This window comes from Macaca nemestrina, chromosome 8 (genome assembly GCF_043159975.1).
Source record: "Macaca nemestrina isolate mMacNem1 chromosome 8, mMacNem.hap1, whole genome shotgun sequence".
Classification (NCBI taxonomy): domain Eukaryota; kingdom Metazoa; phylum Chordata; class Mammalia; order Primates; family Cercopithecidae; genus Macaca; species Macaca nemestrina.
Genome location: NC_092132.1, coordinates 52,181,814 through 52,194,824, shown reverse-complemented (window position 1 = coordinate 52,194,824; position 13,011 = coordinate 52,181,814). Strand labels below are relative to the sequence as shown.

Here is a 13,011-nt window from a genome sequence, read left to right as displayed (position 1 = left end):
TAGACTCGATCATGATACATCTTCATCTGAATACACAGTCTCAAAATTCAGTATTCAAAATAAGACAGTAGTAGGATTAGCATTTCTTTCTTTTAGAAAACTGGAGCTTTGAAGGAAAAGAGGTCAGGACGGGCAGGTGGGGAGGTTGTATCTTAGCCATGTTCCACGCATTATAAGCAAATGTATGTTTTGATGAACTATTTTCACATCTTTTTGTAAAAAGCTTGATAATATCCAAATTGGTTAGACTGGCCAGGCACACATCCTGGTTTCCTGATATGTGTACTTTAAAAAAAAGTACTTTTAAGTTGTTCTAAAACTATATAAATAATAAAATGATTTTGAAAAGCAAATGTATGTGGTATAATAATCTGTGGTGTGTTTTTTTTTAAGTAATATTGTTGCTTTGACCGCATTTTAATGCCGTTTTTGCTCTGACAACTTTATTTACAACAGATTCAACTTTGCACACGGATATTTTTCAAAATCAAACCCTGAATCAGAACCTGGGTTTATCCAGGTTCCTGCAAAACTACACTAGACACATTCCTCATTAGGCATCTGTTTATTCCAAAACACATGCATACACAGGGGATAGAATTAGATAACACTTTTTTGGCTTACTAAATGGGTTAGACTTAGTAAATATGGTACTCGCTTTTCAACTGATTCTGCCATCTGTCAGCAAACTTATTGCTTTTAGCAGGGGTTTTTCTTGTGATAATTTACAAGTTGTTTTTCTTCCTTTGTTCTTTTCATGAAGATACATATCCTTAAAATTTAAGGGGGAAATAACACATACAATAAATTCATCCACAAAACAGAAACAGCAAAGACCAAATGGCTGCTGGAGAGTTAAATGGTTCATGAAATTTAACCACAGAAGATTTTTTTTTTCTTCTTATGGGGATGGAAGGAGAGTGAGTCTCAACATTCTGCAGGTGACTTCTCAGTCCCAGCTCCAGCTGGGAGGCATCTGTACAAGAAAAAACAGCACACAGTGGAAGGAATTCATTTCTTAGCAAAAGATGCAAACAGGGAATCTAGTGGCGGGGGAGTCTACAATAAAACCACCTAGTTTTTGGTTCTTTCCTTCTGCCTTGATCATAATAGTTTACTTTTGCATAGTGCTTGCTCTATAACTTAAACTAGTAGGGTGTATTGTATTTTGTGTCTGCCACTTCCTAACTGAATGCCCGTGGGCAAGTAACTTAGCCTCTCTAAGCCTCAGTGTTCCTGAGAAACAAGTAGAATAACGTAATGTGTTTGATGTGGTGCCTGGCATTTATGATGTGTTTAAAAATCACCAGTAGCTAAAACTGACACATAGTTTTCTAAAAAGAATAAGCTCCTGGATAGAACTATGTCTCATTCACTTTTAAACCTTTCATGCTTTCCCCAGAGCCCAGAACATAACAAGCAGTAACTATATGTCAAATGAATGGATAGATGGATCAATGGGAGGAGGAATATATAAGTAATCACATAACTTTCATTCTCAAAGCAAATCTATCAATCAAATATTATTTCCCATGTCTTATAGATGAGAAAATTGAGGACAAAAAGTTTCTGTGACTCGCCCAATCTCTCATTACTAGTAAGTGAATTGAGACTCAAACCCAAGTCAAGTCAGTCATTATTATTGTTACTAAAGAGAAGCTCCTGCAGTGTTACCAGAGTTCACATCTAATCAATTTTTCCGGTTTGCGTACATACTTTTAACCAGATATTTTCCCCGTTTAGTGACTACAAATTTAAAATGTAGTTAGAGAAGCTGAAATCTCCTTCCTGTTCTATTCTTTTAAGGAATCCACAAGTATAATTGTTACTATTTATTGACTGCTACGGAATTGTACATATTTTATTTCTGTTCCCTACAACAATTTTAAAGGTTAGTAGGTATTATTACTCACATTTCATGGGTGAGCAAACAGAAATTCAAAGAGGTTAAGTAACTTACTCAAAGTCTGCCTAAGAAATGCTAGAGCTGAGCTTGATCTGAATTTTAAGGATTCTTTCCTCTATGCCAGTGCTTTCAAATTTTAATGTGAATACATCTGTTAAAAATGCAGATTCCAATTGTGTGGATCTGATGTGGAACCAAAGATACTGCATTTCTAACAAGCATCTAGGTGATGTCCATGCTGCTGGCCCATGGACCATGATTTGAATAGCAAAGCTTTTTCCCACACTACCTTCCCAAATTCAGAGATCTAGACATTCACCTTTGTTTCTTAGTCATCTCATGGCCAGAGTCCTGCATACAAAAATAATGTTTTGCTTTCTTCTAGTTTGTGTGGATGACTTGCCACGATGGTCCTTCATATATTAATTAATAACATTTCTTTTTTCTCTACAATCTAACATAATGTAAGAGAAATTTTGGAGTAGCTACAATTGAAAACCTCTTTGTCCACTATTTTATTCACTTCCTTAAATTAGAAGATTGAATAAAGAATCAGAACTGTGTTCATTAGTGAGTGAAAGTAGGAAAGAAAATGAGAGAAGTGACAGTAAATATAAGCAGAAGGAGATGAAAAAATACTAAGCAGTGAAATAGAAAGCCTACAGCCTAAGGAAAAAAAAAAAAAAATAGAGGCACATCTTAGAAAGTCACTCCAGGGAAATTTCTAAGAAAATTATATGCAGGAGCAAAGAAGCATGACAAAGGAAAAAGAGGAATGAGAAAGCTATAAAGGGTATTTGACATCACGGTCTTAACTAAACTGTTATGTGCAAGTGAAAATCAAGGGAGGCTAAATATTTAAGCATAATGACTGCCTAAAAGTGATTAGAGGGAATGAAAGAAGAAGTAGCCATAGATTTTATTGAAGCCGTTGGAGTAAATAAGACAGGAGATTTCAGAGCAATAACAAGTGGAGGCAGAGATATCATGGAATGAAATCAGAGGTTATGAAGAAAGAAGACTCATGAATCAGATTTCAGCATAGACCACAAACTAATGATCATCAAACAAACAGCCAGAAAACTAATAATAAATCCAAATGGTTGTTAGCAAAGTGCAGAGTGGGGTGGAGGGTGAATGAAGAGAAAAGGGACCAAAGACAGAAGCAAATAATAATAATAATAATAAGAGAGAATCATGGCTAATTCAAATATAGACAATGAGGAGCCTTATGTCTTTTTATTTTAGCAACACATATGTGAGACCGAGTGGCCAAAAAGGCCTTAAATACTTAGTGTTAGCTTGACAGAGACACAAACATTGTCATGGGTGAGATTAAAATTATCCGGAAAGTAAAATAACCATGTGAGAGCAAGGTGCCTAAGGTACAGAGGAAATCAAGCCTCTCAATGTCTTCCTCACATTGTCCCATCTCCCCACTCCCCCTGCTGATTCCTTTTCCTTAGGGCTTTCCTTGAGCATCTCTGAAGAAAAGCAATGTTTTGATTGCAGGTGAACAGTGCTTATGGGTTGTTTGTTCACTGATATCAGAAGCCTTGGAAAGAGATATAGTCTAGTAGATACAGAGAGGAGGAGCAGAGATTAACATACACAGGAACAAATTCAAATTTCACTAACCAAATTTCATTTCATTAGTTATAAGAATGTATGTTGGCTGGGCTTGGTGGCTCACACCTGGAATTCCAGCCTGAGCAATGTAGTGAGACCCCATCCCTACAAAAAATTTAAAAATTGCTGAGCATGATGGTATGTGTCGGTAGTCCCAGCTACTCAGGAAGCTGGAGCGGGAAGATCTCTTGAGCTCAAAAATTACGGGTTGCAGAGAGCTGTGGCTGCACCACTGTACTCCAGCCTGGGTAACAGGACGAGACCGTGTCTCTAAAATGAATAAACAAAGAATGTATGTAACATTAGGGTTATATGTTTTATGCTTAATCTGAGTTGCTCAATAAGTTTTTCAGATACAGTTTAATATGTAGAAATAATTAACTAATATTTTATTGAGCACTTGCTATGTACTCAACATCGATTAAATCTTTCACAGGATATCTCGTTTAATCATCACGTTAACTCTGGAAGGTAGATACCATTATTATCTCCCTATTACAGATGACAAACAAGAAGTTTAAACATGAGAAAATAAACTAGGTTGGGTACAGTGTTTTGTCTCTTAAAGGAGGGTGTGCAATGCCTTTATTCTTATAAATAAAATAAACTAATGGGCAGGAAGAGCTTGAGTACACAGGGCAAATAATGACCAATGACTGCCCCTGGGCAGAGTTATCTTTGGAACTCCATCCAGTCCTCCTTCCTCTCTCAGTGGCATTTGCCCCAGCCCCTTTAAATACACAGTACCTGAACCTCTCCCCACACTCCATATATAAACAGGGACAGATTTGGTATCATCACAAATAGTCAGATAAATTAATTAATTGTTCAGTTTAGCAGGGTAAAATTTTTTAACCGTGCTAAATTCTCAGTTTAGCAAGGTAAAAATTCAGATGTCCTGATTCACAGACAAGTTTCCTAAGTTTCCTTTCTATCATACTGCATACAGCTAAGTACAGATAAGGCACCTTCACCCAAACTCAACCCAACTTTAATATCATCAAATTCATGCAAGTCTGTGGATATTTTCCAAGTGCCTACTATGTGCTAGCACATAGCTGGAATACGAATATTTGGCTAGCACATAGCTGGACTAAGAATAACTAAAGGAATAGGAATAACTAAAGGAACATGAACTCCACTACCATAGAGAAATGTAGAAAATTATGACATTGGGTGATGAGGTCAATAATGAAGTAGCCCAAGGGAAGTGTAAGTTCTTAAACCACCCGCCCCTCAAAAATAGCAATTGCTTCAAGTTAGGAAATCAAGAAAGGCTTCAAGTAGCATTTGACAATACATAGAGAATTGTACATTTGAGGTGACATTCCATTACGAGGAAAAAGTGTGGGGAAGGTATGGAAAGTTTCAGATATCAACAGAAAGGAGGAGTAGTACAGTTTCACCACAGGAAATGATGTGTGTAGAGAAATAATAACAATGGTGACAAAAACAAGAATTGAGATGTATTTGGGGACCTCTGTTGCCAGGCGGAGGGACTTGGGTTTCATTTGTATGTTTGTGTTTCCTGAAGAGTGAAGCCAGGATGACTAGTGGTAAAAAATATTATTTTAAAGGGCACATGAATTTCATTTTGTACATTTAATTATATCAAGAAAACACTGTAGCTATCCCAGGGATCACATTAAGGGGAAAATTTCAGTTAGGCTCTGAAACGCCTCTTTAAAATTTGTTAAACTCCCTCTGTAACAGAAAGAGTACAGACTTCAGGTTCAATGTTCTCAGCAGAAAACATTGATTGTCTAACTAGAAATTAAGGATTTGTTTTGTTCAAATCCTATTCATGGCCAGCCATGATGGCTCGGGCCTGTAATCTCAGCCCTTTGAGAGGCTGAAATAGGAGAATCACTTGAGGCCAGGAGTTTGAGATGAGACTAGGTAACATAGCAAGACCCCATCTCTATAAAAAATTTAAAAATTAGCCAGGCATGGTGCCATGTGCCTGTAGTCCCAGCTACTTGGAAGGCTGAGATGGGAGGACTGCCTGAGCCCAGGAGGTCAAGGCTACAGGGAGCCATGGTTACATCACTGCATTCCAGTTTGGGCAACAGAGTGAGACACTGTCTCTTAAAAACAAACAAACAAAAATCCTATGTATCTTAATAATCATCTCCTGTTTATGGCAATTGATATTGGTCTTATTTTTCTATAGTATTGCCATTAAGGCATTTTCCTACTTATTAAGTAGATCTAATTCAGTTTTAATAAAAATCAGTGTATAAAGAAAATTATTGATTAAAGCATAGTACAGGCAGAATGTTGAAATGGCAAAAAGAAACTGAAGATGCTATGTCAACAGCTAATCTTTAGGAAAAAGATGATAGGCCAATTGTGCCATGTCAGGGAAGCCTACACTAGCAAGTATTCAGGGAGAAAAGGATGACTATATCAAATGCTCTTCGGGGCCAAAGAGAATTTGGTTGTATTCAAAGCGCACTGGTTACCTCCTAAGCCTTTCGTAGCAGATTTGGATGGAAACCAGACTGCAAGGATTCAACTGGTAGTAAGAGGGCAGACATGACTTGGATAGCCATGGACATATTTGGAAGGAAAATGTGGTGCTATGGAATGGGAAACTTTTATCACTATATTCCTGGTTTGACTGAATAGTCAGTGTATAAATCTCGGAAGGCTTTAACTTCCCTGAGACTCAGTTTTACCTTGGTAATATTTAAGAAAAATATGGCCATCATCTTCTTCTCTTGAGTACAGTGCTTAAATAGAAAAATGATTTGGGTCGGGCACAGTGGCTCACGCCTGTAATCCCAGCACTTTGGGAGGCCGAAGTGGGCCGATCACCTGTCAGAAGATCGAGACCAACCTGGCCAACACAGCGAAACCCCGTCTCTACTAAAAATACAAAAATTAGCCAGGCATGGTGGTGGGCGCCTGTAGTCCCAGCTACTCAGGAGGCTGAGGTAGGAGAATCACTCGAACCTGGGAGGTGGAGGTTGCAGTGAGCCAAGATGGTGCCACTGCACTGCAGCCTGGGCAACACAGTGAGATTTATTCTCAAGATAAATAAAAGAATAAATAAATAAATATACTATTTGAATTGATCTGATCATAACTTCTACCCAATCCTATGTCTAAATATGCCATTGATAACTCACCAGCAAAATGGTTTGTGTTTGTGTGCTAAGGAGTTGAGATGCTGAATCCTTGGAAATAACAGTAGGTGGCAACTGGAGAGAAGCTTTTCTCAATTTTCATCATAGCCTACAGGGACTTTGTTTATTTGTAAGAAAACAGTTTGGATCATAAATTGCAAGTTGTTATAATTGTTTTTTAAGGATAAGCATATCTCAAGAATTTTAATATTAAAAGGTAATATTTATCTTTTTAGATACTCTATACTTATTGAAAATAATACCTCAAAAGAATCATCATTTATTAGTGTTAAATTACTTATATGCATTAACTCCATTTAACTTTCATTAAAAAATCTATGAGGTAAATATTATTGTTATTATCATTTTTTAAAAATAAGACTTAGGGAGGTTTATTTAACTTTCCCTAGATGACACAGAACCAGTTCCGTCCATATTTCAAACCTCAAGCAATATGGTACTTAGAGCCCATACTCTTGACTTCAATGTACATTGCTCCCATAAAATCTAAAAACTTAATCAATGTATAAAATGCTTTGTCCAGGATGAAAAGATCAGTTCCAGAAATGTAGGGATGGATTACATTTTCAAAAATGTTATCTCATGATATATTAGGACTTATCAAAAAAGTAATATTTATTTTGTTTAGATATCCTATACTAAGTACTAGAATGTCTCTTTATCAAAATATTTTATGTATTCTTTTTTTGTTTGTTTTTGTTTTTGTTTGGTTTTTTTGAGACAGAGTTTTGCTCTTGTCGCCCAGGCTGGAGTGCAATGGTGCAATCTTGGCTCACTGCAACCTGCACCTCCCGGGTCCAAGCAATTCTCCTGCCTCAGCCTCCCGAGTAGCTGGGATTACAGGCACCCACCACCACTCCTGGCTAATTCTTTTGTATTTTTAGTAGAGACAGGGTTTCACCATGTCAACCAGGCTGGTCTCAAACTCCTGACCTCAGATGATCCACCCGCCTCGGCCTCCCAAAGTGCTGGGATTGCAGGCATGAGCCACCGCACCCAGCCTATTTTATGTATTCTTTCTTAAACTTCCTCCTAGTTCCAGCTCAAGAACCATTGTCTCTGTTGCAGTTCTTCTGACTCTTTTCCCTCTCTAAATGCTTACGGCACACATAATCCATGCCTCATCATAACCCACCTGATTATATATTGCATTTTTGGATATATTAAGGCTCCTGAAATTCATGCAAAATTTCTAAAGAAGTAAATCTGTCTTCTATCACAATAGGCATTTAATAAATTATTGCGTGAAACATATTAAAAACAACTCAACACTAAATTAAAAAGTCCACACCCAGAGCAAAACTCTTAAAGATCATTTCTCCAAGCCTCCAACTTACACTCTGCTTGCTCCTCATACTTTTAGCTTAGCTAATGTTTTCACATCTAAAGCCAGACTGCATTGAATTCTTTAAAGCTGAAGCAAGCTTATTCAGTCAGCTATAAATATAAATGTTTACTGGAACACAAACTAGAAGGAAGTATATGAGAAAAATAAAGGGAGTAAAGCAATCCTTTTTCTTCTCCAAGGCTCATTTCTCAGAACCAAATATTTAAATGGGATTTTAACTGCCAGACAAGTTAGCCAGGTTTAACGAGTCTAAAGACAGATGAATATTAAACTAAGCCTGAATAAAAAGAGATTGGCATGTAATACAACTTAAAACCCAAAGTCATCAGTATGAATGTTCTATTATGTATGGTTATTTCTTTTAATGTTTATTGTGCCAATTATTACCCTGCAATGTACTGACCTATTTATATATCACCTCTGCAAGACTGTAGGCACTTCACAAACAAGGACTGCGTCTTTGCATGTTAAGAGGTCAGTCTTGAATGTTTGCGTCCAATGTTAACATCTGCACCCAATCAGACTTGTCCTGTTAACAATGATTAACATTCATTTAGTGCTTACCATGAGTTGATCTCTATTCTAAGCCTTTTAAATGTACTAATCCATTTCCTTTTCAAAACCCCCAGAAAATACATGTTCTAATTATCATTCCCATTTTACAGATGAGGCTACTGGGACACAGAGAGGTAAGGAAAGTTAAGGAGGCAGAACCAGAATTAGAAACAGGTAGTCCTGCCCCACTCTTCACCACTACACTGCAATCCCTCATTTGGAATGGTATTGGTGACTAGAAAAGGTAGGTGGAAATTTGGAAGTCTGAACTAAAACCTCTGTGCTTATGCTTCAGATGATTCTAACACAGATGATATGAGAACCACATGTTGAAAAACAGATGTAGGTACTAGTAGTAGTAATGTTAAGAACTGGTGTTTGTTTATCATTACACTTCACCAAACATTTCCATATACATGATCTCATTTCACTCTTATAACAACCCTGCAAGGTAAGTATTATTGTCTTCCATGTTTCTTAATGAGAAAAGCAAGGCTCCTAAAGCTTCCCCTAAAACCACATTCCCTGTCAAGCACAAATTTTCCCGTTCTAATCCCCATATCCTTTCCACGGTTCCAGTGTCCTGAATGGTCTTCCTGATTCTGCGTCTGCCTCTCTACAACTCATGGTCCACACGCAAACAAGCGATCTTTCATAAGCATACATCAGATTGTGTCGCTTCTATGAATTCTCAGTACATTTGGCTAGAATTCAATTTCCTTACTAGAGTGAGAGAGGTCCCTTCTGGTCTGGTCGCTGCCTGCTTCCCTCACCTAACCTCCCACTCTTCTCCCCTCTTTCTAGCTCTAGCTCTACTTTCCTTTTTAACCCCCTCACACCAAGCTCTTTTCTCCAGCTGTGCCTTTGTCCCTTTTCTATTCCTTATGTCATACCAGTTTCTGAAATGAGCCAACTGATTGATTGATCGTGAAGATGATGACAGAATCCTTGTCTGGCTTAATAGACAACATTCACAAAGTGCTAAGTACGGGTCCATATGCTTTACACATGCTGACTCATGTGATGTTTATGACAGAGAGCCTAGGACCTTGTCTGAGGTCACCAACTAAAAAGTGATGAAACTGAATTGCACCCAGACCGTGTGCCTTTCACCACCTTGTCTTAACTGCCCCTTGAAGGGAATCAAAGACTCCACCAGCCCACCTTTGGAAACACACCCTCATCTCTCTATGATCTCCCCAACACATAGCCTCCTGAGCAAGCCACCAGTGCTCGTGGTTAAACTCATTCTGAACAGACATACTTTGATGGAGGCATGTGCTTTAATCTCCTTTTCCAGTCCCATCTCCAAAAAGACAAATTTAAATCAAGGCAACAAAACTAACTGGAAACTACAGAATGAGAATCCAACATTACTAAGAATGCCCTTAAGATCAAAGTAATATCAGAGAATGTAGAATTTACAATTACTCTTTATTTGGTGGTGCTGGTAAGGCAGGTGGAGAGGAGAGGAAGGGAAGGTGAGGGGCTGTCAGAGTTGACTCCACACGATCTCAACGGAAATACTAAATTATGTGGGTCCCAAACCAACTGAAGGAGAAGCCTATTAATCAAAACAGAGCAGCAAGTGGCCAAACAGTCATTTTTTCCCTTCCAAATGTGTCACTGGTTTGGAGGTCAAATATCTATTCTTCATCGAGTATAAAAAGCTGCCATTTGGAGGATGTTGGGTATTTTGTTATTATTTTGCTTTGTTTTGCTTTAAGACATCTGTCATTCGTGAGAACAAAGATTTCTGTTCTGTGGTTCTTAATAAGCTTTGCAAGGTGGTTTTCCCGGCATATGAAGAAGTCATTTGAATAATAAAAGCTCATATTTATAATTACATTGAGTTAAATAGATTTGCTTAGCTTAGGGTTTGAGGTTATTCATAAACAGATGTGAGGGTCCAGAAAGCCTCTATAACTTTAACAATCTCACTGCTTTGGGGTTGCTAAAGAGCTTAGAAGCCCAAATCTGAGTTAAAGAAGCTTTCCCCATTTCCCTGAATAATCACCATGGTACCTCAGCCTGAGTCCACTTCTTAAAACCTATTTAAATACTATTCATGTTTACTAGTCATTTGCCAGTGTGATGGCAATGAATGAGCTTGACTCTAAGCTGGGAACATTCACCCCTTAAGCATTCGAGAGAAAGGACCCTTTTATAAAATGTTTTGCTCTGTTCTCAGAATATATTGATGACCCCTAGCAACAGTCCTATTCTCAGAATATATTGATGACCCCTAGCAACAGTCCTAGTGAAGCTGCCAGTTTCAAAACAGTGATGGAAGGAGGTCGTCCTTCCGAGCAGCATCTTAAGGTCTCTAGACCTTTCCAGCCAACTCTCCTCTGCTTTCCCCTTCCCTCCCCTCTCCTCTCCTCCGTTCCTTTTTTTTTTTTTTTTTTTTTTTTTTTTTTGAGACAGAGTCTCACTTTGTTGCCCAGGCTGCAGTACAGTGGTGCGATCTCGGCTCACTATAACCTCCACCTCCTGGGTTCAAGCAATTCTCCTGCCTCAGCCTCCCGAGTAGCTGGGACTACAGGCATGCACCACCATGCCCAGCTAATTTTTGTACTTTTTAGTAGGGATGGGTTTTAACCATGTTGGTCGGGATGGTCTTGAGCGCTCTCTTTTTTTTTTTTTTTTATTTTTTTTTATTATTATTATACTTTAAGTTTTAGGATACATGTGCACAATGTGCAGGTTTGTTACAAAGGTATACATGTGCCATGTTGGTTTGCTGCACCCATTAATTCATCATTTACATTGAGTATTTCTTCTAATGCTGTCCATTCCCCAGCCCCCCAGCCCACAACAGGCCCCGGTGTGTGATGTTCCCCTCCCTGTGTCCCAGTGTTCTCATTGTTCAATTCCCATCTATGAGTGAGAACATGCAGTTTGGTTTTCTGTCCTTGTGATAGTTTGCTCAGAATCATGGTTTCCAGCTTCATCCACGTCCCCGCAAAGGATATGATCTCATCCTTTTTTATGGCTGCATAGTATTCCATGGTGTGTATGTGCCACATTTTCTTAATCCAGTCTATCATTGATGGACATTTGGGTTGGTTCCAAGTCTTTGCTATTGTGCGCACTTGTATGTGTCTTTATAGTAGCATTATTCCTAATCCTTTGGGTATATACTCAGTAATGGGATGGCTGGGTCAAATGGCATTTCTCGTTCTGGATCCTTAAGGAATCGCCACACTGTCTTCCACAATGGTTAAACTAAGGAACTAATTTATACTCCCACCAACAGTGTAAAAGCATTCCTATTTCTCCACATCCTCTCCAACATCTGTTGTTTCCTAACATTTTAATGCTCGCCATTCTAACTGGTGTGAAATGGTATCTTATTGTGGTTTTGATTTGCATTTCTCTGATGACCAGTGATGATGAGCATTTTTTCATGTGCCTGTTGGCTGCATAAATGTCTTCTTTTGAGAAGTGTCTGTTCATATCCTTCGCCCACTTTTTGATGGGGTTGTTTCATTTTTTCTTGTAAAATTTGTTTAAGTTCTTTGTAGAGTCTGGATATTAACCCTTTATCAGATGGCTAGATTGCAAAAATGTTCTCCCTTTCTGTAGGTTGCCTGTTCATTCTGATGGTAGTTTATTTTGCTGTGCAGAAGCTCTTTAGTTTACTTACATCCCATTTGTCTATTTTGGCTTTTGTTGCCATTGCTTTTGGTGTTTTAGTTATGAAGTCCTTGCCCATGCCTATGTCCTGAATGGTATTGCCTAGGTTTTCTTTAGGGTTTTTATGGTTTCAGGTCTAACATTTAAGTCTTTAATCCATCTTGAATTAACTTTTGTATAAGGTGTAAGGAAGGGATCCAGTTTCAGCTTTCTACATATGGCTAGCCAGTTTTCCCAGCACCATTTATTAAATAGGGAATTCTTTCCCACTTTCTTGTTTTTGTCAGGTTTGTCAAAGATCAGATGGTTGTAGATGTGTCGTGTTGTTTCTGAGGCCTCTGTTTTGTTCCATTGATCTATATATCTGTTTTGGTACCAGTATGATGCTGTTTTGGTTACTGTAGCCTTGTAGTATAGTTTGAAGTCAGGTAGCGTGATGCCTCCAGCTTTGTTCTTTTTGCTTAAGATTGTCTTGGTAATGTGGGCTCTTTTTTGATTCCATATGAACTTTAAAGTAGTTTTTACCAATTCTGTGAAGAAAGTCATTGGTAGCTTGATGGGGATAGCATCAAATCTATAAATTACCTTGGGCAGTATGGCCATTTTCATGATATTGATTCTTCCTATCCATGAGCATGGAATGTTTTTCCATTTGTTTGTGTCCTCTTTTATTTCGTTGAGCAGTGGTTTGTCGTTCTCCTTGAAGAGGTCCTTCACATCCCTTGTAAGTTATTATTTCATTAATTTGATCTTCAATCACTGATACCCTTTCTTCCACTTGA

At 38.2% G+C, this 13,011-nt stretch overlaps 1 long non-coding RNA gene across 11 annotated transcripts in view; it reads right to left on the bottom strand.

The window, feature by feature from the left end:
• Positions 1–413: 413 nt before the first annotated feature.
• LOC105497258 (uncharacterized) overlaps positions 414–13,011 on the bottom strand; it is a 38,477-nt gene continuing 25,879 nt past the window's right edge. For 5 of the 11 annotated variants that reach the window (XR_011606900.1, XR_011606894.1, XR_011606890.1 and 2 more), the window contains 2 exons: positions 8,439–8,564; positions 416–976 (listed from right to left, as the gene is read on the bottom strand). This is a non-coding gene — a long non-coding RNA (uncharacterized lncRNA). Of the gene's footprint in view, positions 977–3,544; positions 3,806–8,438; positions 8,565–13,011 lie in introns of all 11 variants that reach the window. The other 6 variants (XR_011606896.1, XR_003021595.2, XR_011606891.1 and 3 more) reach the window with 5 other exon arrangements.